Source organism: Rhinolophus ferrumequinum, chromosome 2 (assembly GCF_004115265.2).
Source record: "Rhinolophus ferrumequinum isolate MPI-CBG mRhiFer1 chromosome 2, mRhiFer1_v1.p, whole genome shotgun sequence".
Taxonomy (NCBI): domain Eukaryota; kingdom Metazoa; phylum Chordata; class Mammalia; order Chiroptera; family Rhinolophidae; genus Rhinolophus; species Rhinolophus ferrumequinum.
In genome coordinates this window covers 95,188,416-95,212,650 of record NC_046285.1, presented here as the reverse complement: position 1 = coordinate 95,212,650, position 24,235 = coordinate 95,188,416, and positions in this window count along the sequence as shown.

Below are 24,235 nucleotides of genomic sequence, written 5' to 3'. Positions count from 1 at the left end.
AAAGTCTTTCAGTGGAGATACTCAGGGTGGAACAGACTGAGTTAAATCTGTGATTTTGCAAAATATATGGCTTCAAAAGTTGCTTTCAGGGATAAATGCTTGACATTGGCTATGGTAAGTGGAAAATATGGCGATTGTTGAAGGACTCAGAGAATCAGGTTTTCTTTTCAAAAGTGGTGTCCACATTTCCGCCCCATCTCAATTTGCTAAAACCTTCTGGCAGTATAAGCACTAAGTCCTCTTCTAAGTCCAGTGACGGAATATATGGGCCTTAGACTACTTTGGTTTCTGTGCCTCCGGGTCTTTGTTGTAAATGAAAGCTATGTTGATACTATGTATTTCACAGAGTTCTTATGTGGACCATGAGAACAAAGAATGCGGATGGAAAGACCTTTCATCAGAAGATTAGCTAAAGAAGATTAGTTGATGGAAGTCACTGAAAGTAACTCTACTTTGTTTTCCCCACTGAGGACATCAGCATCTTGATTTTAAGGTCAGTCAGGATGCATCCAATATCTGAAAGGGATCTTTCTATAAAACTTGAAGAAAACAATGGAAGTACTTTTTTTGGTATAACTGAACATACTCCACAGAATGAGAGCCTCATTTACTTTTTACTGAATTCAAAATAAACGAATTATGATTGTATAGAATAACATGAATCTAATATTCAATGGAATTTTGAGTAAATTTCTTCTTTCTGTCTTTGGGTGAAACCCTTAAACAAAGAATAGCTAGGAAAAATGCATGAGCTCTATTCTGGTTTAGCCTGTGTGATTTTGTTACTTCCTCATCTGTGTTGTATTTCTCAGGGATTACACCAGTCTACACTGAACTGTCATGTTCTCCCGCCAGAGATATTAAAAATTACAAAACTATTTCTCATTCTCTGTCTGCAATTGCTCGATTTGATTTTAAGGTAACAAAGTCTATATTAGTTATATTGCGATGAGAAAATTCACTTTGCTTCTACTCTGACACACATTTACTATTAACCTGAGAAAGCATCAGAACTTCGCTCTGCTTAGGCTCTCCTGTTGCTCAATATTTCTCATTTATCTGGAGGATTTGTGACCCTACAAGTACCTGCACTATTTTGCACAGGCTCTTTGCTGTAATCTGGCCCTGGGAAGAGTATTTTCATCATTAAAGGCCAGGTAAAAATACATTTCACCCCGATGGAGTCATGCCACCTCCATCACACTCATTGCCGTGCTTTTAAGGTATTTCCTAGGTTACCGTAGTGCAGAATTTAACTGCTATTTTTAAAAAAATAATCCATATTATGAAGGCACAGTTTCACATATACTGAGCCTTATTATTAATTTCCTATAATATTATGGAGAATTTCATGGGAAAGGGTAAGTAGAGCAGGACAGTATTTCTATCCAGACAGTATTTAAGGCAGTGAGAATATGCAAGTCACTGTTATTACTGAATAACTAACATTTCTCATGCTGTCTGTTGGCACTGAACATGTTATGTTTTTAAGCATTTGAGTCACAAAGGCCATCATTATGAAGAGAGAGTTTTCAGATTACAAAATGACACGCTTCATATTTCCATGGTGCCTCACTGAATTTTTTGCTTATCACTCAGCACTGTCACAAGGTTGTAGTCATCGGAGAATGATCACTAGATCAATGAGGAAGTTTGATGCCATCCCCTCCCATCCCATCCTGCTCCCCAAAGGAAACAGCCTCAGATATTAATGCCAATATTAATAAATTGCATTAGAAAAGCAGAAGTTCTTTGTAGCTTTATAGTCATTGTTACATATTGAATAGCACACAATCTTTTTTTTTTTTTTTTAAAGATTTTATTGGGGAATATTGGGGAACAGTGTGTTTCTCCAGGGCCCATCAGCTTCAAGTCATTGTCCTTCAATCTAGTTGTGGGGGGTACAGCTCAGCTTCAAGTCCAGTAGCCATTTTCAATCTTTAGTTGCAGGGGGCACAGCCCACCGTCCCATGAGGGAGCTGAACCAGCAACCTTGTTCTTAAGAGCTCCTGCTCTAACCAAATGAGCCCTCCAGCCGCCCCACAATCATTTTTCAAATTCAAGTTTTAAGAAAAGATAATATGAGCTTGAATGAATTCCATTGTGACGATTATACTAATATAATGTCTGCAAAATTTACATGGTAAAATATTGAATTAAAGAAAGTAAGAGAAAATTTTGTTTCACAGTTTATATAAATACTGATAAATCATAAAATGAGACAATTATTTTGAACAAATCGATATAAAATTTTCTGTCCAGATTACATTTGTCATGCAGTAATAGAAACTTGATTTGCAGGTACTGAATTGGAAAGAAATGTATTTGCCGTAGATACATAAACCTGGAGGTGGGACATCTAGGGCTAGCATGGCAACTGCTCGAAGCAATGCTGTCAGATACCTCTGCTCCTTCCAGTTTTCTCGTCAGCCCAGCTTAGCACATGGCCTATAATCTCAACCTTCTCTACCTCAGTGTATCTTGACTTTGTCCCCAGGGAATAGTGAAAGGCAAAAAGGCAAAGGCTGAAGGATAACTGCCAACTGACTGCCTTTCTCACACTCCGTAACTTCCTTTCAAATCTCATTGAAAGTAGCATGACACAAGGGTACTCCAGTCGCATCAAATTCTGCCAAATTATATGGAACGGATATCCTTTCCTGTTTGGTAGTATAATGTCACAGACATATTGCATCTTCATTTCAGTAAAACATTTGATGAGATCTCTTCTAATATTTTTGTCACAATCTTCAACATTACAACTTAGTGTTTTTATAATTTTTTGTGAACAAATTTTCCAATTATATTGGACTGATTTTAATCTTTGTGATAGCCAAGATTGGTTCCATCAGTTTCCCCATTACTCATGAAACCATCTAGGACTTCCTAGAATAAAATCAGCACTGGACTGGAATAAATGTTTAATCTAGTCTTAGTAGCTATTCATGTGAAGAATGAAGTAGTGTCATATAATGAACCCCAATAAAGTGTTTCTAGTTCTGTAGACATCTTCCTGATGACATTTTAATATTCTAAGGCAATAATGCAGGAAGATAACTAACGATTCCAGCATTGAATCCTAGTGTAGGAAAGACTTTTAGCCACTTTCCCTCATGCGTGGTCTACCTATACTCACTGACTTATTAGCAATGAGTATAGGGAGAGAGTGAGGTCCTCTCTCCCTGTTGCAACCTCCCATCCAAGAAAAGAAATTAATCTGATTATTCAAATCCAGAGATTCTGATTACACACACTTATTAATGGGCATTGTCACTGGGTGTGCAACCACTGGTATGACTTCAAAGAGAGGAGCCCAGGCTCCAAGATTTCTCACTGTTGTTTCCTTTTTTGTATCACATTGCAAAATTGGTAGGCAAAGTCAAGGACGCCTCTTAAATTTTGGTGGGCTTTCTCTGACTCTCATGCTGAGTCTGGGAGAGTAATCCAGCCATATCTTTCTCTCTCATGCAGCTAGGTTCACCAGAATCTGCTGATCTTAATATTTAGAATTTAGAGGTCTTGGGGTGAGACAGGTATTTAGGAGGTTTCTTTCAGACTTAAAGCCAAAGGCAAGGATTAAGATTCAAACAGAGGGATGTGCAATGCCAGAGCCAGCTCTTGGCCTAGCAACACTGTCACTAAGCTGGCTCAAGAGTAGAGGGCAATTTCAGTTCTTGTCCTTGGGTAGATTACATTATCTCATATAACTCAATATTGGTTCTCCTAGTTTTGGGCAGCTACTTGGCTATTCTTGGTGATGAGATATTTTGGTCTGGTGACTATCATGAAGGCATAGTTAACTAAAACATATGCTTATAAATAATAAGTGTCTCCTCCATCATGTTGTTTATTTACAAAATATTTAGAGTAAGATGAGAGAGGGAATAGCAATCAGGCAACCAAGAAGCCTAAAGGAGGCAAGGCAGAAGCACTTGTGAGGGAGAAACGGAATTCAAGCTTTCAATTAAGAATATGCTTTCAAATATATATTATATTAAATACATTATATAAAGGGCATGGAATATAATAATATATAATAAAATATTGTTATAACATATGACTTAAAGAAATCTTTGTATTGTTGGGCTGGTCTTTTCTGCATGGGAGAGGTCAAAAGAATGGAAAATGGAGTTAGAAATACAAAGAAGGTATCAGAAAAAGTTTGTATAAGGAGTAGCATGTTATAATTTCCCAGTTATTGAAATTAGGTCTACAGATTTAGCTCCAAGCTTTCTGGCAGGCAGAGAAAAATGAGATAAAAGATTAGTTTTGATTTCACATTGTACAGGCGGAACAGCCATTTAGTTGTCAGTGTGACAACCATATCTAAGCCCTATTGTTTGTTCACTTAAAGTTTTCTCAATGAATGCTTTTGAGGTGCAATCTGAAGCCAGTTATACTTGTGTTCTCCCCTTGGTTTTATTCCCCTCTTTTATGAAGATTTCCCTGGACCGAGTGTTCACATCTCTGGGTATCATGGAAATGGGTTATGAGTTATAACCTGCCCCATCCTGCTGAAATTACTAATCCTGCTTATTGCTTTTCATCTTCAAATGCGTGTCCTTGTGAATTGATAGTATTTCTGTTCCTTTTAGGGAACATTTTATATCTAAAATCTCTCTAGAGCTAGAAAACATAGCAAAAACCAATCTGGTCCTGGAATATACTACATTTTCCCAGGGGAGCAGGAAGAGGAGAGGAAAATATTGGCCAAAGCAAAACTCCATTTTTCTTGTCACAGACCAAAGAAAGATATTTTGATTTACAGGTAGGTAGTTAGATTATAGGAATTCTAGGGCACCAGGAAGTGTCCCCGAATCCTTTTAGTTTTTGAATACTTCTGCTCAGTAGCTAAGGAAGGGTTTAGTTCTTTTTATTTACCTGACATCTCACTGGTCTTCTAATTACTAACACCTTAGTGTGACTATATTCTCTCCTGCCAGAGAATTTTCTCAGAAAATATCTTGGGTATAATCAGGGACAAATGACAAATTAAATATATTTCGGATGTGAAGAAGTTAGAAAAAGAGAGTTTAGAATTCAGTTGAGTGCCTGACGATTGGACCCTTTATTACAGGGCAGCTCTGCCAGGGGTATGATTAGTATCTGATTCAATGTCAGATGCATGAATAATGAAAACTGCTGGAATTACTTCATATCTCTTGTAAGGCCTGAGCTGTAAACAGATTTGGAAGTTTTGGGCCATGCTTAAGCATTTTTAGATGTCCTTATAAAAACTATTTAAAAACAAAAAAAATTAACTAGATATAGAGAAAACACAATTCTTTCCTAAAGACTAACAAACAAACAAACAAATAAAAAAACTAATGTTATATTACATTAATTTTATGTGATTTAAAAATTGCTCATTCTAGCTTTCTGGTCAGGAACATCTAGTAAGTATAGTGAGTTACACATAGTCGATCATTTGTGTGTGTGTGTTTCAATAAAAGTTTATTTATAAAAAACAGGTAGGGCCCAGGGAGCATGGTTTGCTGACCTGTGATGTAGAGAAGTGGGAAAGCCTTGTGTAAAGGATGAGGTTCTGAAAGATTTGGGTTTAAATCCCATTTACTGGTAGTATAACCCCAGGGAAGTCAATTAACATTTTTTAAAAATTTAATTACAGTTATTATACAATACTGTATTCATTTCACGTGTACAATATAGTGATTCGACATTTACATGCCTTACACAGTCCTTTCCTATGAACTTAAAGATAGGCCTCCATATTTCTTTCTGTCTCCTTTAATAACAACTTATATTATATGACAAAATACATCTTGTATGGAACATGGTTGACTATTGCAGTTCACAAAGAAAATTTTATTGACACATTTAATTATTGGTAGGTTGCCTGTGTAATGCTTTCCGAATTATAACATTATATGTGCATTGTAAATATTTGTTAAACACAGGCTTTAAAATAAGGCATATAGTCATCTGGCTTTTGTTAATAATTTTGATGAGCACTGACAGGAAATAAAGTAAGATTTCACAAGTGCAAATGGTGTGCAATTTTGAGAGAAGGTAAGAAACATAATTGCTTTTTTCCTTTAGTAGGCCCACAGCCAAACCACTGAGAGACGAACCCATGGGAGACAAATTACCTCATGTAGCTCATGTGCTCCTGGGGCTTTCCCATAGTACCACTTGGCCAGTTCCTGGACAAGGTAATTTACTACGTTTCTTAGTGTCCTGCTCCCAAAGGCACATTCATTTTTCCTTGTCAGAAGCAGGTTAAGGTCTGGAGTTTTGTGTTTATGATCATGAAGTATATTTTGGCTAGAAAATAGGAGAAAAAGTTGTGTTTTCAGTAAATTCATCCATTACTTTGACTTCAGAGTTGTTAAATTGATATTACCTGATGAAAATAACCAACTTCAAGTGAGAAGAATCTGAAATATGGTTATGCCATCATAGGTCTACCTGTGACAAGAAATGAAAATCAAATCATCTAGGTACTGCCAAGTAAAATGATAGTAAAAGATAATTATAACTTTAGAGTCATCATATAACGACATAATTGAATGGATATCCCTTTATTTAGGTTTGTTTTAATACCAACCAAACTGTTTTTCAAAGTCTGTGAATCTCATTAGTGGAAGGATGTAAGTAGACTGAAGGTCATGTATGGAAGATTGAAAAAGCTGGGATAGGGCTTGAAAAACTGATAGATACGTATGGATATTTGGGAAAATATTGATCAAAAGCATCTGAAATGTTAACCTCAATCAAAAAGATAAATGAATAAAATTAGTTAAGAAATTTGGTTGTGAAGAAGGGAGGGAAAATTAACTAGGTAATATTTATTGATAAAATAAATTTTAAAGGTATAAGATATTTTAAATCATGTTCTGTCTAAAATTTCTTAAAACTGGAAATATTTTAGAATATGAGAAACTTCACAAAATATTAATTATATATCACACCACTTTTTTTAGTATTAGAACTTTTTTCTTTCCAGATTTAGTCTCTGTTTAGAAAAATCATTGGTGCAACTTTGTACTTAGAAAACTACTACTTTTTTCTTCTAATTCATTATATGTAGTTGAAGTAAATATGTCAAATCACAAATTTACAGAAGTGTTCACATTTTTGTAAAATCGAGAAGTGGAATGGTATTATTTTTTTTTTTCTGATATAACTACTTCGTGACAGGTGCAATGATGTCTTCTTTCTTATTCCCCTGATTTTTGTCTCACTGAATTATTCTTTCTTGTATTTCTGATGAAATCACATTCTCCTTTTAAATTATTGGATTATTATTATACATGGCTGTTCTGATTCATAGCAGAGATAGGGCTGATTACAAAGAATCTCATAAAAGGGAAGTTACAATGGATTTTTGAGGTGCTAATGGCAGCTTCTGGAATAACCACTAAAGGTATAGACGAGGTGGGGAAAATCAGGAGTAAGGCAGGCTCTAGACTTATGACTTAGGTACATGTTTTAGAGATTGTAATTCATGGGCAGAAAGGCAGTGAAATGCAAACCTTGGTCCTGATGGAGAAACAGAGAGAGAAGAAAGGAGAGAAAGAGAGAAAGAGCGCCCGTGAATAATGATTCAAGGACAAATTAGAAAACAACAAATTTTGAATTTGAAGTAAAAATTCATTCATGTAATTTGAGCAAAATCTTTCTAATAATTTGCTATTTTTAACTAGAATATTTACATTAAAATATTCTGTAATGATATGTTGAAACCCTTTCATTTTCTTCAAAGTCAAGCAAATCTAGTAGTGACTTAAAGGGACAAGAAATAAGGAGTGATACACTCAGAAAAGTGTATTTCCACTGAATTTGTACCTTGACCCTTCCAGGGTTCTATTACATTTCCTTCTAGTTTAAGACATTTAGAACCACATGCTCCATGTTATTAAGAAGATAGTATAGAAATATAAATATTTTTCTCAACACATTGGTGTAAGTGTATTTGTTGTTATTTACTCACCCTTTTGGCTTTTCTCACATTTGATTTTGTTTCAGAAAATTTATTTTCATATAAAACATGCCAAGTTATTCTCTGAATGGCATCTGGCAAAAACTTGAATTGTGTTGAAAGTGGCACAGTCTCATGCAGCAGTCCATCCCTAAAGCAACAATCTCAGTTCTGGTCTTAGGTCTTTCATGTCTTGTCCATTGTAATAATGGAGCTCTTTTCCATCAAGTCTTTCCCCAGCCACCATCCACTGGCTGCCATATTGATTTACTTTTGAAATGTAAATATAACTATGTCCCTTTCCTTCAAAAAGATTTTAAGTGATTGTTTATAATCCAAAAGATAATTAAAAACTTCGATTGTCATGCAGGGCTCTTTTGGCTATGGCCCTGCTCCTGACTCACTCTCGTCTGCCTCCATTGCATTGTCTTGATTCTCTCTGCATTAGCTGTGCTGACAGAGTTGGCACCTCCCAAAGTCATCGTGTCACGCTTTCTTGGCTAGGATAGTTCTTTCCCCTTGCTATTCAGTGCACTCCTATTCTCCCTTGAAGTTCAAACGTTAAATTTCCTAATTTAATGAGAAATGCCATTAAGCACTCCTGTTTTTCTTCTCTGGAACCTTATATGTAACTGTATTAGAACACCAGTAATTATTGTTTTGAACTTTTTGTTCAAAAAAACCCACTTTCTCAAAGACATCTTTAATAATCACTTTTTAAAAAAGAATGAATGACATACAAATAACGTCTTAGCAAACATCAGAGGAACATGACATCTTTGATTGCTGTCCTCCACCAAGCTACTAGAAACCTTAGCAATCACACACATAACTAATGTCCTCATATGGCCAGAAGTTCTATGACCAGATCATTGTCCTACAATAGGAAGTTTTCTGAAGAACACGTTATCTAGGGTTGGTGCAGTCTAGTTTGAAAACATTTTATAACTTAATTAATCTAACCCCTTTACTAGATTCATCAAGCTCAGAGAGAAATGAAGCCCAGAGAGATGAAAAAAGCTTCCAAGAATAACAGATGAAATGAAAGTTGGGACAGAACTAAACCAAGCTATCTAGATACCCAATTAGGTCATCTTTATAATTATATAATTATATATATATATATATAGATAGATGTAGATATAGATATTTAGTATGCAAACAAACAAACAAAAAACACCCACAAATGGTACTTATTTTTATTCACTTTATTTATTTGTTTGTTTATTTATTTATTTATAAATACTATTAAATTTCTACTATCGTTATGTTCAAGACACAACACTAGGTGTTATAGAAACAAAACAAACAGCATGTGGACTCTGCCCTTCAAGTATTCATGCTTCAGCTCTTCTCTGTCTCCCTTCTGTTTATCCCTCCTCTGTCCAGAAGGAGACCCTGTCAAATGCGCCTTCGGCTAGGTGCTCTGAGTGGTGGAGGAAAACAAGCACAGGACTTGGGCATCCTTTCAGACGCTGCTTCTAAGCTCTGAGGCCTCATTGGTCACTTCACCTTCCTGAGCTTTGGTTCATAGATCTAACTGGCCATAGTGATCTCTCTCTACTCTACCTGTCCACAAGCTCCTTTGAGAAGCAAATGACAGGCATACTGCATTTCAAGGTCATTGGCTTGAGAGGCAGGAGAGCAGGGTTTGACTCTCTGCTCTATTACTTTAGTTGTGTGGTCATATCTTGTCATGTTCATAGGGGGTTATGTTATCCACCTGATCTCTGTTAGGATTAGCACTATTGTTAAATAGGGATAAAGGTCTGACACTGAAGACAATATCAATTATCCACCCCAAACTTCTGTAGACACCTAAGGAATTATTTTCCCCAGACATGCTATTTAAAGCCTACCATTTATGAGATGACTGGCCAAACCTACTTAGCCTGTATACCAGAGACTTTAGGATTTTCTCTAATAGTTTCACACCTTTGCTACAGAGTTCAGCAAGGACGCTGGGTGCACAGCAATGACCAAGGAGTCTGATGCTCTGTGAAATGAGGGCTACTCTGGAGTAAATTGTCATGTTCAAAAAATAAAGAATGAGTCAGACCATGCCTAATTCCACAGGAAACAGATTAGTTGCAGCAGAAAACATGTGGAGTTAATTTGGTTAGTAAGGGACTATTAACATCTTGAATTCCACACTAAGACTCCTACCCTTGGAGCTTTTGGATGATTTACAGAACCCCATTATAGCTCTGTATAAATGTAGTGGGTACATTATAAAAGGACAAATCAAGGCTGGCTATTGTTACAGTGAATGCTTGTGTTTTGTATATATTCAAAACTTCAGTCGGCATACGTACCCTTTACTGATAGGGAGCCTAGGGATTTTGAGGGAATTGAAACAAGAAGTGATATTTACATAAAGTTCTTTTGAGTACCATTTTGGCGACATTTTGAAATCTGATTTAGAATAATGTATACTTGGAATGAGTCAGAACAGTATGCTTCTACAACATGCAAGTCAGCAGTAGTTAGACTAAACGAATCTTTCATTAATTTAGGATCCCAATTGATTGGTTAATGTTTTGTCATTCAGAACTCAAATTGTGCTTTTTGTAATAATCTCTGAAATTACTATAAATTTTTATATTTGAGGAGATCCATGTCTTCATCATTTTTACTTTCTTTTGTGTTTGATGCAGGAAGAATTGAATTTGTTTCTGTCCAGTTCTCTCGCCCCCCCTAAGCTTCTGTTTTATTCTGGTTTTTGCTTTGGACTTTACTTTCTCTCCAGCCTTAGACAAAAGGATCCCTTCTTAGGTGCTATCTCTAGCATTTTTATTGTTTGTTTGTCTGTTAATTTGTTTGTTTTTAAGAGACTTCTGCTTAGGTTGTAAAATAATCCTTAAGGACACAATACTGGAACAGATAAAAAAATTAAAACTTTAGAGATAAACAAACCAGGACCATTATACAGTAACTTAGCTGATCTCTAAAACTAATTACATAAAAAGAAAATTACCTAGTTTATTTTACATTTTTCAAAGAGTTTTCTGTATATCTGAAGACCCTAGCATTCTCTTATGTAGATCCAAGGTAACGAAATCTTTGGCTGGAACTTTTCAAAAAATATATTTTTCGGGAATAGATATTGCATTTGCAAAATGCTTCTTTGGAAACATTTTGAAATTAATTTTGTTATAATAAAAAATGTACCATTTTAAAGCATTGATAATATTATAAATTAATATTTATTTTTATGTTATTAAAGTTTAAAATATAAAGATCTTAGAAAAGTATACAGTATTTACATTGCATTATACAAGGGTATATGTGTGTATATATATTATATATGGCTACTTATATATACACTATATATACACATATATAGGAATGATTTAGATATTCTCACAATTCAAAATAAATAAATAGTTTTAAATCTGCAATTATATCAACCACAATAATCTTAGCTTTATTCTGAATTCTCACATAATATTTTAAAAATGGCTATTTTTTATGAGTGCTTATGAATTAGGCAATACACTGTGTCCTGTGTCCTCTGTCCTTCCCACATATTAACTCTTTCATTCCTCCCAAGAGTCCTAAGTTCAATGAATTATTATCTCTACTACTAAACTCAGGCTCAGGAACAAAGTAGCCAGGGTTATACAGCTCTTGAAAGGCAGAATAAGGATCACATTAACTCCTTGATCTTAACCACTATACTGGCCTTTTAAAAATTACATTAACTGTCTTACGTGAATCAAATGGATGCAATAGAAAACACTTTTAGGAACTCAAACAGACGAGCAATAAGCCCATATTGTTTACATCAATAATACATAATGTGTAATAAAATATAATTTCCTCATTTTAAGCAAATGGTAGAATAATATTATTTCATGAAACAGAAAAATTGGATTGGGATTAATGATTTTACAGATGGAATCATTATTTGTATCTCTCAAGTAGCAATTAGGATCTAGGCAGAAAAATCAAACCTGGTTAGGTTAATTGACAAAAGGAAATGGTTAGAGGAACTGAGGGTGAGACCACCCAGAGATTAGCAAGAGCAGGAAGCTATAATAGGATTGGAAGGGCAGTGAGAACAGGTGGTGTTACAGGAGTCCAGAAAGCATGGCTGACTCACAGCTGCTGGAATCATGATGAATGGGCTGTGGTCAGGGGTTGGAGCTACAGAGAAACCAACTACAACCAGAGCCACTAAAGAAACAGAAAGATGAATAAATACCATGGTCTCTCCCTCCTGTAGCATTCTGATCATGATCATCGGTTTCAGCCTTCCAACGCAGATTCCACCTGGAAGTTGGAGGGCAAGAGCTCCTTCAAAAAATGGGGTTTCCAATACAGCAAAACCGAAGAAGGGTAGGCAACACGTCGCGGAGAAGACAATTCAGCTATCCTTCCTCCTTGTCAACCACCAAAATTAACCAGATGGTTTTGGATAAATCATTTAACTACTGTGAAATAGTTTCCTTATGTAGAAAATAAAAATATTACATGGTATTCCTGCCTCGTGGGATGATTGAGAGAAGTGAGTGATGGAGAGAAACGAGATGGTGAGTATAAATTCTCCGTTTATATAATAAGGCCCAATGAAAATACAAATACTTACTACATTTATATGCAATGAAGCATAAATATTTTTGCTGTATTGATAAATGAGCTGTAGCAACAATGTCTAATGCAAAGGTAAATATATACTAGAGATAACTTACTAATCCATGTGATTGGGGAAAGCTTTTATTGCTGATTTTGTAGGAATTCTGGAAAGATACAATTATCTCTGATCAGTATTGGAATTTGTTTGATATATTAATTTAAGTTTATGGACATGTAATTGCATGTATGTTAATTTAAAAAGGAGGTGATTAGACTGAAGTTGTTGTAATGCCTTGGTAGCAAACAAAAACCTAAGACAGAGCCAATGCACCGGAATCTACGGAGTTGAACTTAGAAAAACCAATTGTGGGGACAGAGTCCCAGAGGGCATTTTCCAGGCTCTCGGCCTCATGTGGAAAGGTGCTGGCTCGGGTAGTAGATGGTCATCAGCTGTAACTAGTTGGCCATCAGCTGTAACCAGATAGCCATTGGCCACTGATATGACTGCCATGGCTGCCCTCAGCAAGCACGGATTGCAGTTAGCAAGGGGTTGGTTTGTTGGCAGAGAAGCGGACGGCGGATTGCTCATCGTGTGGAACCTTCTTCCTGTATCTCCAACCCAGCCTCCAGTGAGACTATAGTGGTATGAACCCCTGATCCGTAGCTCCGTTGGTGTTCCTTTTTGGCCTCACCATATCCTGCATTCTTATGCGGGGAGCGGGACCAGAGACCCTGCATTACACCAGTCACAAAGAGCCATGTAGGATTTCCCAAATAAGGTAAATGCTTAAGCTACAGCCAATCAAATAATTCCCTTGCTTTGCTTCAGCTTCTTCTCTGTAAAAGACTTGCCCTTAGCTCCTGTTAGTAGAGCTCTCCTAGCTACCTCTGATTTGGTGCTGCCTGGTTCAGATAGATATATACTCAAATAAACTCTTAAACATCTTAATGTGCCTCAGTTTATCTTAGCTATGTAAAGGAATATATATGATAAAAGATAAAGTAAAGTAAAACATGTAATATACATTTGTTTACTTTGAGATCTAACATGATATGATGGTTTTATTTGATATAATACACTTATTTGATATTAATGTTCTGGGGGAGAAATTGTAATGACAGGTGAATTTTGATGTCCCAACTTGATTAAGTTAAACCATCTTTGATAACATTTGAATAACTGTAAAAACACTTTTTGAGTAATTTGTACTGATACTATGCAGGCAACACTCCTAAATGCGTAAAAAATTGATAATGTCAATTTAGGATGTAATGAGAGCTTGAAATGCATTCAATTTTTTTTATTAGTTTCATGTGTACAAAACACTTTAATAGCTAGACATTTATCATTTATGCCCCTCACAAAGTGATAACCTCCCTCCCCCAATCTACTACCCCTCTGACATTGCATACAACTGTCTCTATTCCTTATCTGTACTCCACTTCTTGTGAATATATACGTGTGTGTATATATATGTATATATATGTACATATATATATACATATATATATATATATATATGTATATATATATGTAATTATAGTTGACAGTCATTATTGTTCAGCTTCAGCTTCAGGTGTACAGTGCAGTGATCAGGCATCTACACCATCCCTGAAGTGGTCTCCCTAATAAGACAAGTGTCCATTGGATACCCTACAAAATGTGAGGAGATTAAAAAGCATAATCGGTAACCACAAAATTGCCATGGGGATACCAAAGTCAATTTGAGGAAATGCATTTTTTACAGAGTCACAAGACTTCCTAGTAATAACAAAATTTATCCACAATGAATTACAAATATTATTTGTCCTTATTTGAAATCAAATATCATGAAGTAACTTTTCTCTTTTAAACATAGTTAAGTATATTTAAACAGAAAAAACACCTTTAAGCACCTTTTAAGCAAAACTCAGCTCAAATTGCCCTTATAATGACTGATCTAGCACCAAAACCCTGACTCTTGTAGAATAGCTAAAATGTCAGGTTTTGTAGCTGACTCCAGCAGTGGCCAAAGGGATACTACAGTACATACAAAGAGTTGTGTTGGCAGAACAAGTATGGTTGGGGAGAGAAATTGCAGAAATGGGAAAGCCAGGTAAGGAGACCAAAACAAAAGGAGGAAATACGAGACGTTCAAGGATACTACCTATAACATCAGAGGAAAAAATAAGAGCAAGGTAAAGCATTCTTAGACAAAAACAATGAGAAGGAATTAGATAGCACATTGAAAGATTGATAAGCGGGGAAAGAATCAAGGAAGATTAAAGATAGGGTGGAATCTTCCTGATGGCAGAAGCATTTATTATAGTGGTGACTGGGAGGAAAACGATTGACGTAAAGGAAGGAGAAATGAATGATGAGGAAATTTTCTTCAAAGGAACTTAAAATAGGCAAACGTTTGCATGCAACCACCTTTGTACCTAAAATAGACTTATTTGTAGGGTTTATCTTCAGACAGTGGAATTTGGTGGTAATTTTTATGTCCTTCTTCATAGTTTATAGTTCATAGTTCAAAGTTTATTTGGAAACTTTTTTATAATGAATAAACATTACTTAACTAAGGTGAGAAACATTTGCAAATTTTGAAGTTAATATATCATTTATATTATATATATATATACATATATACACATATAATATACATGTATAATATAGTATAATTTAAAGTTACATATGCACTAAAAATGGCATCAAGTAGAACAAAACATCCATCATGGTTATCTATAATGTTGGGTGAATTTTCTTCTTTTAAGCTTTTTAAATAATGTTTAAAACATTTATTTTTTCCAAAGCCAATCAAAAGCATTACAGGTTTGTAAAAGAATGGGGTGCAATTCAAATAAACCTATATCAGCATATTAAAATTGACCAAGTATTTTCATTGAGTTACTAATACACAATGAAAGATTAAAATCCTTACTCTAAGAAGTAGGTTTTCCTGAATAGTAGAACAAGCCTTCTTTATTCATGAAGGTTGCTGCATAATTACCAAGTAGAAAAGTAAGCTTTTCTCAGACCAATTATCTCTCTTTTTATATGCATATATAAAATGTAAGTTTAAAAAATTCTCATCACTCAGAAATTAACCCCGTTTCCTATGAGTTATCACTCCCCATTCACCACACACTACGTCTCCTGAATCATAGGCAACCATTAATCCCATTTCTATCTCTATAATGTCCATTCTAGGCATTTCATATAAATGAGATGATAAAATAATGTGGTCTTCTGTGACTGGCTACTTCCACTTGGTATAATGTTTTCAAAGTTCATCCATGTTGTAGCATGTATCCATGTATCAGTACTTTATTCCTTCGTATTGCTGAATAATCTTGTGGACATATCACATTTTCTTTACCCACTCATCAGTTGATAAATATTTGGGTCATTTCTACTTTTTGATTATTATGAATAATGCTACTATGTACCTCAGTACACAAGTTGTTGTGTAAGAATTTATATCTGGATTCTCAATTAGTTTTTATTAATCTATTTGTTTATTCTTGTGCCAGTACCACTCTGTCCTGATTACTGTAGCTTTGCAGTGAGTTTTAAAACCGAAAAGTGAACGTCCTTGAATTTTGTTCATGTTTTTCAAGACTGTTTTGGCTTCTTGACTTTCCATATGAATTTTAGGATGAGCTTGTCAATTTCTGCAAAGAAGCCATTTGGGATTTTGATAGAGATTGTGTTGCATTTGTAGGCCAATTTGGAGAGTATTACCATTTTAAAAGTATTGTCTTCTGATCCATAAACATAAGTTGTCTTTCTAGTTATTTAGATTTTTCTTAGTTTCTTCAACAATGTTTAGTAGTTTTCAAAATATACATTTTTCATTTTTTTCTGTTACTTTTATTTCTAATTATTTTATTCTTTTTGATGTCATTAGAAATAAAAGTATTTTTGCAATTTCATTTTTAATTATGCATTTCTGGTGTATATAAATATAATTGATTTTTGTACATTGATCTTTAAGTTCTTTTGTTAAATTCATTCCTAAATATTTTATTATTTATGCGATTTTAGATAGAATTTTGTTAATTTCATTTTTTTGTTGTTCATTGCTAGTGTATAGAAATACAACTGATTTTTGTTTATCTTATGTAACCTTGCTGAACTCATTTCTTAGTTCTAATAGTTTGTTTGTTTGTTTGTTTGTTTGTTTGTTTTAGTGGATTCTTAAACATAAATTTTTAAGGAAGGAAGGAAGGATCATGCAGGCAGAAACTGCTAGCGTATACCAATATCTATTTTCTTTTCTATGTCTGGATACATGTTTAAACTGGATTTTCCACTTCTTTAAACTGAGTGTGGCCATTAGACTGAGTTCTGGCCAATAGAATGTGAGTAGAATTGATATGTGCTATTTTCAGTTAAGATAGAAATTTTTCCAAGTCATCCCATACTACCCCTCCTTCCTTTGTCTACAATCAATGATTAAGATGCGTTAAAACACTGAGGTCTGAAAAAATGGCAGATGGTAGGAAGACTCCAAACTCTGGACTAACTATAACACGTAATCCCTTGCATTTTGTTATGGACTGAATTGGAACCCCTCAAAATTGTATGTCGAAGCCCTAACACTCAAGGTGACAGTATCTGGAGATAGGAAGTAATTAGGTTAAATGAGGTCATCAGGATTGGGTTCTAATCAAATAGGATTAGTGGCCTCATGGGAAGTAGAAGGGAGGGAGATCCCTTTCTCCCCTCTGCTAGGAGAGGACACAGAGAAAAGGGGCCCTCTCCTAGACACAGAGAAAAGGGGTCCATAAGCCAGGAAGAGAGCTCTCACCAGAACCCAAATCCGCCAGAAACTTGGTATTAGACTTCTAACCTCCAGAACTATGAGAAAATAAAGTTTTGTGGTTTAAGTCACTCAGTCTGTCTTGGTCAGTTTGGACTGCAATAATTAAGGACCACACACTGGGTGGATTATAAACAACAAGATTTTTTTTTTTCTTTTTTCTCACAGTTCTGGAGAATCTGAGATCAGGGTGTTAGCATCACCAGGTTCTGGTGAGAGCCCTCTTCTGGGTTGCAAGTTTCTTGTATCCTTCATAGTACAAAGAGGGAGAGAGAACACTGTGGGGTTCCTTGTCTGAGAATACTAATTTCATTCATGAGGACTCTACTTTCATGACCTATTTACTTCCCAAACACCCTACGTCCTATACCAATACATCGAGGGTTAGAATTTCAACACATGCATTTTGAGATGACAAGCATTCTGTCCAGTGCACAGTGTATTGTACTTGTTATGGCAGCCCAAGGTGACTACCGTGTTTCCCTGAAAATATGACCTAACCAGAAAATAAGCCCTAGCATGATTTTTCAGGAGGACATCCCCTGAATATAAGCCCTAAGGCATCTTTTGGAGCAAAAATTAATATAAGACCCGGTCTTATTTTGGGGGAAATACGGTAATACTGATTTGATACTGAGAAGTGGGTTTGCTGCTGTAAGAAATGCCTAGAAATGTGAAAGTGTTTGGAACCTGGTAATGGGTAGCTGGAGAAGTTTTGAAGCACATACTAGAAAAAGCTTGGATTGCTGTGAACAGAATGTTGGTAGAAGTGTGGATGTTAAAGGCCATTCTTCTGAGGTCTCCGACAACAAGGAGGAACGGTTTGTTAGAAATTACAGGAAGGGTGATTCTTTTTATAAATTGGCAAATAACATGGCTGTATTGTGTTCTAGTGTTTTGTAGAAGGTAGAATTTGCAAGCAATGAAATTGGATATTTAGCAGAGGAGATTTCCCAGCACAGTGTTTAAGGTGCAGCTTGGATCTTCCTTATTGCCTGTAGTAAAATGTGAGAGGAGAGAGGTGAGTTGAGGAGGAACTTGTTAAGCAAAAAGAATCAGAATGTGGAGACAGGAAAAATTCTCAGTCTATCCATATTCAAAAATGGAAAGCTTGCTCTGAAGAGCACAATAAGAGTGTGGCTGAATAACCATTTGATAAAGGGATCATGTGTGTGACTGATGGACTTAATCAACTATCCGTAGAAGCCAAGAACAAAGATGTGTTATACCCAAAGAGCCACTGCCACCTGGAACTAAAGTGGAGAAAGAAAGAAAGAAAGAAAGAAAGAAAGAAAGAAAGAAAGAAAGAAAGAAAGAAAGAAAGAAAGAAAGAAAGAAAGAAAGAAAGAAAGAAAGAAAGAAAGAAAGAAAGAAAGAAAGAAAGAAAGAAGAAAGAAAGAAGGAATGTTGTCAGATTTCGCAGGTTCATAGCTGGGCATGGATTTTGCCTCAGGATGGTATCAGACCTTGAGGCTAACCTACACTTGATTTAGATGGGATTTTGGACTTTAGACTTTACAATTGATACTTGAATGAGTTAAGACTTTTAGCACTGTTCAAGTGGAATGAATGTATTTTGCTTGTTAGAAGGGAATGAATTTTGAGGGTCAGAGGTAGAATGCTATGGCATGATTTATTTCCCCTCAAATCCATTTGTTAAAACCTGAGTTCACAATGTGATTGGATTTGGCTTTTCGCTGGTAATTCACATTCAATGAGCTCATGAGTGGGAGCTCTAATCTGATAGGATTGATGGTTTTATAAGAAGAGGAAGAGACAAAGATCTCTCTCTTTTCACCATGTGAGGACACAGCAAGACGGCAAGAAGTCACCAATCTGAAACCCAGGAAAAGAATGCTCACAAGAAACTGAATTAGTCAGAATCTTAACTTTGGATTTCTGAGCTCTAGAGCTTTGAAAAAAGAAATTTTTGTTTTTTAAGCCATCCAATCTATGGTTCCTATTAAGGCAACCTGAGCTGACTAAGACATCCTTCCGTGGTTCCAACCTATTTTGGATCATTACACGAACAGGCAAAAAATTATATTGTTTTAAGTAAGAATTGGAGTTGTTTGCTAAAGCAGTCAAACTGTTCTGACTAAGATGGTAACAGATGAAAATATGTGAAAACATAATAATACTAAAAGGACATATGATCACTGCCAAGAACCCTAAGAAGCAACAGATTTACCACAGGACTTAAACACGTAGAATATTAGCAGTCAGTTCTCTGACAACAGAGATAGTCATTATGTTACTTCACGTAACTCTTTGAGGAAAAAAAATATTTTAACGTACAAATTCCTCAAAAAGATGTCCCCACCATGTGAGAAGCTGAACCAGATTTAGCAATTATGGGTACAGAAAAGTGCCAGCTTTGTGTGTTTTTTAATAGCTGTCAAAACAACAAAAATCAGAGTAAACTATTAACAGAAGGATGTATCCTAGTAAGCACATTTCTGGGGAATGAAACAAAATCAGAAGTGAAACAATGAGCTGAGGCAGAGCACATAAATTCTTAAATTTGAGGTTCATGCCTGATAAGGAAAGCCCATTTAAACCATGGCTGCAGTGAATTGGAAATTTTGCTCTGTTTCTCAAATAAAAGAATATGGCTTCAATAATTTATTTCAAAGAGAGGGATTATGCATGCCATATTTGAGTCATTACATTTCTGTGGAAGTTTTCATGTTAACATTTTGTTAGAGAAAAACTCATTTTGTTTATTAGTCTTGATAGGCTAGGCTGTACTGCAGTAACACATATGCCCCCATGTCTTAGTGGTTGTAGAAAGCCAAGTTTGGTAGACGGACTAATTATATTCCGAGATGTCTATGTCCTAATTCCCAAAACCAGTGGAATATGTTACTATGGCACAAGGGAATTTGCAGATTTGATTGACTTATGACTCTTAAAATGGGAGATTATCCTGGTCTCTCTCAGTAGGCCCAAAATAACCAGGGGAGTTCTTACAAGAGGGTCACAGGAGGGTCAGAGTCAGGAAGAGATGTGATGATGGAAGCAGAGGCTGGCATGCATGATGCAGCCATGAGCTAAAACCTATGATGGGCTCTAGAATTGTAAAAGACAAGGGGCAGATTCTCCCTTAAAGTCTTCAGAAAGAATGCAGGTGGGCCAACATTTTAATTGTAATTCTCTGAGAACCATTGAAATGTTAGCCCTCCAGAACTGTTGGATAACAAATTTGTGTTTTGTTTTGTTTTAAAGCACTAAATTCATGGCAATTTGTTTTGTTAGTAATAGGAAACTAATACAGCAAATTTGTTTGTATTAATATAAAACTCAAATGCAGGTCTGTTTTTTTACTGTTTTTTCCTAGCAGTGATTCAGGAGTTCTGAGTCACTTCCAGTCAGTATCTAAGCCAAATGAACAGACCCCTAGTTTGCAGCAGAAAGCAGGAGAGGACTGATAGACTCCATAGGACGTATTTATGAGTCAGAATTGCCTTATGTAAGTTTCTTCCACCTCTCACTGGCCAGAATTTAGTCAAATGGCACCAAACTAATTGTAAGAGAGTCTGGGAAACAAGTAGGTACACAGAAAATGGGAACTAATCAATGAATACATAGAATTTTTCTAGCAGAGTCATGTACAAGACTCTTTCTTCTCAAAATCCTTCAATGATAGTCATGTGTGTGTGTGTGTGTGTGTGTGTGTGTGTGTATATATATATATATATATATATATATATATATACAATTTAAATTATAGTTGACATTCAAGATTATTCAGCTTCAGCTTCAGGTGTACACTGCAGTGATCAGGCATCTACACCGTCCATGAAGTGGTTTCCCTAATAAAACGTGACCATTTAACACCCAACAAAATCTTTACAATATTATTGACTATATTCCCCAAACTCTCTTTCGTATCCCTGTGTCACTCTTGTTACATCTATTTTTAAATTTGATAGCTGATGCCAATAAAAACATTGTTCCTTTGGACAAAATTGGTATTTCCTCTCTAGGTTTTCACAGGACACTTTTTACATTTTCCTTTTATTTTTATCAAAGAATTATTGCAGAAAGGGTATATTTTATAGATATTTGCATAGAACACAGTAAATTCTTTAAATTGAATTGTATTGCTATTGATACAGTATGTATATTTAAATCAATTTGTAGTTTTTAATCCAGAAAAAAATTATTTAGTTATTCAGATTATCACTTCCTTTTTCTTTGTTTTTCTTTCTAAATCAGGATCACTTACATTTCTTAAGATCAATCTCTGTTCCCTTACCTTTTATGTCACGTTTTGTCAATTGATCTTAGCCGTGTTTTGAACTACATAGTTGTGTGAGAAGAAATGGCCATTTAAAGAAATAGTTACAGGACATAGAGAATTTTTTTTCCTACATATATCCATTACCTCAATAATTAATGTATTAGTGTTGAATTTATGGAAAGATGATAAATGTACCCTGTGTTTTTCAAAGCTCATTAGCCTGGAACCTTTATGAAAATCAGTCTCCAATAGCAGCTGAAGAGTTCCCATTTGGGTATGAACAGAACCCAATTTAAAATTCGTTGTTACAACTTGAGAGCCATGTTCAATCTCCAGTTTTATTTCGACATTTGTGGGTCTTTGGATTTCTTAAAACGTGAAAGCAGATCCCTTGTTATTTTTGCTAATTATGATTTAATACAATTGGCAAATTATAAAAAGTCTTGATCAGCATATCTAAAATTAGGAGACCCTCTCCCACTAATTTTAATGAATGTCTCAAATTTTTCTCTGAAGCATGTGAATAAATATTGAAGCATGGTTTCAAAACAGAGTCATCTAACAATCACTTCCTGAGAAGAATTTTATTTTTGACACATCCTGTTTTTTTTTTTTTTTTTTCATTTGGTGTATATTACAGAACTTGGAACTGGTATTAATTCTTATTACCTCTCACAATTAAAGGGGTTATTTATATAATAAAAACATCAGAGTTTTAAAGAAAAAAGTTCTGAAGCAAATAAAGCAAATTTTCAATAATCTTTGCAACTTTACCATACAAAGAATTATTTTTTAGGATGACACAGTCAAAGCAAACATTTTCATAATCGTGTGAGTAACATCTATTCTCTTTTTATTCTTACGGATTGAACTATTTAGTCATTATGCTGTCTATTATGTAATGATTAGCGATAGTAAAAGGAAGAACACAGGTTTAATCAGGCTTAATCATCTCAGACCTTTTAATATCCCCAAATCCAATAAAATTTATTAAATTAATAGTTGCGCACCATAGTTTAAATTTGATCTGTGTTTTACATTTTTTCAAAGCACTAACATATATCAATAAAGTCATTTTATCTTTACAACTATCTTTATGAAGAAACGAAAAAAAAAGGTGTTCATATTTCTATTTTACACAACAGCAAGATCTTGGCCAAGAGTTAAGTAACTTAGCAAATATCATAAACGAGTCAGTCATACATGTGGGAGTAGAAGTATTTTTGTCTATTACAATAAATAAAATAAATCTCATTAGTCTTTGGCAGAAATATACATAGAGAAATATATAAAAACACATAAAGTAATTTTCTAAGCAAATGTCAGTTCTACCATGGTTATCACTGAACAATATTCTCAATGTATTTACTCATTCTGATATTATTGTTACTTCCTTGTTATAAGACGAAATCATCTTTCAACTGATCTCCTCATAACCAATATTTATGTACAACAGCAAGAGGTTCAAATTAGCTCAGATTGAATTAAATATTTTAGGTATCTGTATATTTAACTTTATAAGAAAGTACCAAACTGTTTTTTCTAAGTGGTTATATTCTTTTACGTTCATATCAGCAGTGTATGAGAAATACAGTTGTTTCACATTCTTCCTCATACTTGGTACTGTCAATCTGAAATTTTAGCCATCTTAGTAGGTTTTTAGTGTTATCTTATTTAAGTTTTAATTTGCATTTCCCAGATGAATAATGATGTTGAGTATCTTTTCAGGTGCTTAGTTGTTCCTTGTATATTACCTTTTGTGGTTTGTCTTAAAACCTTTTGTCCAGCTTTTGGAAACTGGGTTTGCTTTCTTATCATTGAATTTTAAAGACTTTATACAATATAGATCAAATCTTAAATATATTTGGCTAATATTGAAAATATTTTATCCCAGTCTGTGACTTGTCTTTTCATTTTGTAATAGCATATAACAGAGAGAAAAGCTCTTTATTTTTGATTAAGTCTAATTCATCATTTTTGTTGTCTTCTTTTATGGTTTGTGCTTTTTATGTCTTCCCTAAACAATCCATGTCTTAAAAGATTTGACCAAAAAGAAAAACCTGCAAATATTATCAAACACTTAAATTGCCAAATACTTGAACCTGATTTATTTGTATAGATTAAAAGAAAACAAGACATGTACAGTAGCAACAATTTAATTAGACAATAAATTCATCCTTTCCTTGTTTCTTCTCAAGTAAAAATGTTTTCATATAATTTGTATTACTATGAAGGCCTAATGTTTATTTATATGGGGCGTGTTTATTTTTCCAGTAAAGTGAACTTTTCCCTCTTCTCATATGTGCTATGAAGAACTTGAAGATTTCTTGAATGGTGAAAACATATTGGTGCTTTTAAAATCAGTTCAGACTCAGACGTTGTACTGTATGCTGTGCATGCAAGCTAGTCCTCCAAAGGGAATGTGACAGTCAGTAGACAGCCACATCCAAGTCAGAATAATGCCAGGAAGATGACATGCTTCACGACTGTGCACATACAGACGCCTCTGATGGCTACTGAGCAGGATACTCAGTTGTAAATGCTTCAAGATTTTCATTCTTCATTAGAAAAGGATGGTAGTCATCCATAACCAGCAATAAAAGTGTGCTTCCGTGGTATCTATCTTGTCCAAATCTCCAGACACTTGGCTACATTTCAGATATG